The sequence below is a fragment of the Chiloscyllium plagiosum genome, chromosome 3 (assembly GCF_004010195.1).
Source record: "Chiloscyllium plagiosum isolate BGI_BamShark_2017 chromosome 3, ASM401019v2, whole genome shotgun sequence".
NCBI classification, from domain to species: Eukaryota; Metazoa; Chordata; class Chondrichthyes; order Orectolobiformes; family Hemiscylliidae; genus Chiloscyllium; species Chiloscyllium plagiosum.
Window position 1 is genome coordinate 100,020,341 of NC_057712.1, and position 4,704 is coordinate 100,025,044.

The window sequence follows — 4,704 nt, forward strand, 5'->3', positions numbered from 1 at the left end:
GGGTGGAGTCATGAGCAGGGGTAGTGTTCCCCTCGGGGTTCTGGGGGGTGGGGATAGTGACATTGGGGTCTGTGGGGGGCGTGTCAGCAGAATGCAGGTGAGTGGCGTTGTTGGGGGCGGAAGTGGTGGCAGACACGGCAGTAGGGGTGGCGGAAGTCACTGAGCATGTGACATCAGCGATGATGTCAGGGGCGGAAGTGGTGTCACGTGTGATGCATGAGGAATTGTTGTGGGAGTGGCCATGATGGGGTGGAAGTGACATCATCAATCAGTGTGGGGGTGGCAGTTGCACCAGCTGCATGGCTAATGGAGTGAGCATGTGACATCAGCGATGATGTGAGGGGCGGAAGTGGTGTCACGTGTGATGCATGAGGAATTGTTGTGGGAGTGGCCATGATGGGGATGGAAGTGACATCATCAATCAGTGTGGGGGTGGCAGTTGCACCAGCTGCATGGCTAATGGAGTCCAAGCAATTCCAGAGGTTGGGGGAATCTTCTGGAGTGTTTGAGGAGTGCTGGTTATGGAAGTGGGTAGATAAACGTTTGTTGTACTTACAATTCTTGATGTTTGAGATGGAGTTGAAATACTGTTTGTTGAGAGTATGAATTCTCCTGAGGATGTAGTACAGAGTGGGTCCTGGCCCTCCATGTGCTGGGTTAAACTTTTTCACAAGAGATGTATTGCAATCTCTCCAAATGTCTTAAAATTAGCAAAGTGCTTCTTAACTGCCCTGTGAAATGGTTCTAGCAAGCCATTCAGTTCAAAGCTGGAAATGTGTTGCTGAAAAAGCGCAGCAGGTCAGGCAGCATCCAGGGAACAGGAGAATCGACATTTCGGGCATAAGCCCGCTTATGCCCGAAACGTCGATTCTCCTGTTCCCTGGATGCTGCCTGACCTGCTGCGCTTTTCCAGCAACACATTTCCAGCTCTGATCTCCAGCATCTGCAGACCTCACTTCCTCCATTCAGTTCAAAGGCAATTAAGAACACGCAATAGGTGCTGGCTTAGCCACATCTCCTGAATGTTTTTTTTTGCTTTTAAAAGCATATCAATGCCAGTCTCTTTAGACCTCGAATTAAAAATCACTTAATTCTCTGCAATGTTTTACCAGCAAGTGATTCAATAATTATCTTCACAATAAGAAGCAGGTGGCTGTAACTTGGTTCCAAGTATAAATAAAGCAAGCTTGATCACTCGTAACATTAGCACATTGAAACGTGCATCCATGGCTTTGTTACCTCTAGACATGACTGTTCCAACACATCCTGACCAACTTACCACATTTTACTCTCTGTAAAGTTGAGATCTTCCAAACCTCAGCTGCCAATGTCCTAACCCACGGTGTTTCCTGTTCCTGTATCACTCCTGTGCTCGCTGACCTACATCAGATTCTGGTCAAGCAAAAATTCTCACCTTTATTTTTCTAGTTCTTCCATGGTTTCATCTCCCTATCTCTATAATGTCCTTTGGAGTTATCTCTACTCCTTCAATTGTGGATGTTTTCACATCTTTGATTTTAATTAGTCCAGTGTTGACAACTATGCCTTCAGTTGCACAGGCCCTAAGCTCTGAGATCACTTCCTTAAAGCTCTCTGCCTCTCCAATTCACTTTCCTTTTTTAAAATGTATCTCTTTTATTGAAATTATTGGTCATCTGACCTAATATATGTCTCAGTATCAAATTGCCGCTCTTGTGAAGTGCCATAGGGCATTTTATTGCAACTTAGGAAACATATGTGAAACTTTTTACGTGTTAAAAATGCATCCAATCTCATTTTTGACCTGACATCTTGAAGGGAGTGTCAGGTAGACCTACCAGAATTATACCCCGGGAACAGGGACTTCAGTAATGCAGAGACACTAGAGAAGCTGGGATCGTTCTCATTACAGCAACAAGGTTAAGGGAAGATCTTATTAGAGGTGTACAAAATAATCAGGGCATTTTAATACCAAGTATCTGCTTACACTGACAGGAAGTGTGGTAACCAGCAGACACCGATTTATGACAATTGACAGAAGAACCAGAAGGGAGATGATGCAAAATTTTCTTCGACAGTGATTATGTTTATGATCTGGAATAAATAATCTGAGAGGATGAGGGAAGCCAATTCTACAGCAGCTTTAAAAGGGAATTAGATATATTCTTTAAAAGGTGAAGTTTCAGAGCTATGAGAAAAATGTGAGACGAATTGGATAGATCCTTCAGACAGCAGACACAGGCACGCTGGGCCAAATAATGTCCTCCTCGCCTTTATGAACCCCTGACTTTCCATAAATTACGTCTATATCATTTAACCTTTTCAGTAAACGAATATTTGGCGACCCACTTGAAGTATAATGATAATACTGATGTCAATATTTTTTCAGTTGTGCTAAGTTAGTATTCAGCCACATTTTGATGTACTCAACTGCATAAATTATTTCCTTTAAGCCCCTTCATTTCCTAATTAACCAAATACCTTTCAAACTTTAGCTACATACGTGGGTCTTATTGACTTAGAAAACTCTCCAGTTCTCTCGAATCGGAAGGCTGTGTGCTTTTGCAAAGAAATCCTTCAGTGTTTCTGTAATTTGCAGAAAAGAAAACTTCATTGCTAGGTAACTGAAACAACTCATCCCCCTGTCCCCACACTTCCTTCATAATGTTTGTGCTGGCCGCTACCCACTCCTCAAACCCAACAACTTCCTTACCAGTACAGATTCTGAGTTTCTTCAGGGCAGGGCAGATCAACTTACAACCAGTGTTCAAATACTTTCAAGTATTAACATGAAAAGTATTTTACCTTGGTCCTGGGTCTTTATTCAGGCAAGAGTGCCAATTATAGTTCTGTATCATTTAATCTACAGCTATGGCCAAAAGTGTTAAAACTTAGGGGATGAATTATTTCTTCCCATCAAAGCATTAAGTTTGCTAACTTATTTTGTTATTTCCTATTTATTCCACAGATCCTATATTGATTTATTAACTGTCTTGCCTGCTTGCAGCCTATGCCTCCAGCTTTAATTCTTCAAGTACCAGGGAGTCTATTTTGCTTCATTTGTATAAAAAGCCATGTGCCTCAGAGATGGAAAAAAGGACTCATGTGAACGTTTCCCTGGCTACATTAGGATATAGCTTTTTAAATTGCATTCAAATAATGCATAGGACAGGTCAACACATATCTTGCCTCTGGCAAGATTTTCCTTGGAGAGAAAGAGAAATAGTCATTTATTTATTTTTCTTTAATGTTAATTATTACTTCATGGAGAACAGTGAACTCTGGAATGATATCAATGTGCAAACAGTAAAATATATAGTTTGGGTATTAGGATCGCGTGGTCTGACAAGTTAGAGTAAAATGAAAGCACAACACATAATTTCTAATATTGTTTAGAAGATTTGTGGAAAGTATGTTATGGTGAGTTGCTTTACACTGCATTTCAAGTTCAACTGAAACGTTAACTATGGATTCAATTGCATGTCTGTCGAACAATATTATGAGGAATTGCACAGTTGCTAAGTGACTACATTCCCAGCTACCAGATATTGGCACAAATTAAGGACTGACCTTGGCATATTCCTAACAGCAATGTGGGTGTACCTCCGGCACGTGGACTGCAGCTATTTTGGAAAGTGGCTGACCACTACCTGCTTACTCTGAAGTAGGGATAGGCAATAAACGCTACTTTAGCTAGCCATGTCCATACTGCAAGAAAAAAATAGGTAAAAATAAATAGTAGTAAGGGTCATAAGTAATTAGTGAATAATGGGGCAGCATGATGGCTCAGTGTTTAGCACTGCTGCCTCACAGTAGCATGGTCCCAGGCTTGATTCTAGCCTCAGGCGACTGTCTATGTGGAATCTGCGCATTCTCCCTGTATCTGTGTGGGTTTCCTCCCACACTCCAGAGGTGTGCAAGTTAAGTGAATTGGCCATGCTAAATTGCCCATAGTGTGAGGTGCATTAGTCAGAGGGAAATGGGTCTGGTGGATTACTGTTTGGAGGTTCAGTGTGGACTAGTTGGGCTGAAGGGCCTGTTTCCGCACTGTAGGGAATCTAAGCTGAACAATACACCGGTTTGGGTGGGATGCTTCTTTCACATTGAGCCCAGTGCAAACTTTGTTGTTTTCAAGTCAGTGGGTTCTAAAACCAGAATTTTATTTCATTCAATTCTACCAACGACCCCAATAGTGAATTAGTTCAAAATTATCCATCCGCATGAAACAGTATTGGCAATTCAGCTTTTCTACTGAAGTCAATGGATAAGAAAGTTGAGTGGGATAGAAAATAGCTTGCTGATTTACTAACTTCTAATAACCACATCTACTAATCAGCTCCCCTTGCCTTTGCACATGGAACCTCTGCTTTCCCATTCTCGCAGGCCCCACTCTGTAAATGAACCATTTCCCTTAGCTCTCTGGCTGCTTCCTTGTGTAATAGCATATTATTAAACACCATCAGCGCTGCTAATCCAGTCCCCTTTTGTTGGAGGGTTCAGGTGAAATTGGAGCTCCTCCTCCATCATTCCCCCAATTCAGGGTAACCACTCCCCTGCAATCTCTGACACTCCCCTCACCCCAGCCCTGTCTCATTTCCTCAGCAGCAGCTTTTTCTTACAGACTCACTACCCAACAGGTCTTCAGATTGTCAATCAAGCTGAGGGTGCACAGTAAACAAATAAGGAATAATAAAATGAAATGAGTTCTGCAGTTCCAAACAGCAG

General features: G+C 42.2%; 1 long non-coding RNA gene across 1 annotated transcript in view; it reads left to right on the forward strand.

Moving 5' to 3' along the window:
• Positions 1–3,583, forward strand: part of LOC122548666 — a 21,001-nt gene extending 17,418 nt beyond the window's left edge. Inside the window, exon 5 of the long non-coding RNA XR_006311295.1 lies at positions 2,948–3,583. This is a non-coding gene — a long non-coding RNA (uncharacterized LOC122548666). The remainder of the gene's footprint in view (positions 1–2,947) is intronic.
• Positions 3,584–4,704: the final 1,121 nt, after the last annotated feature.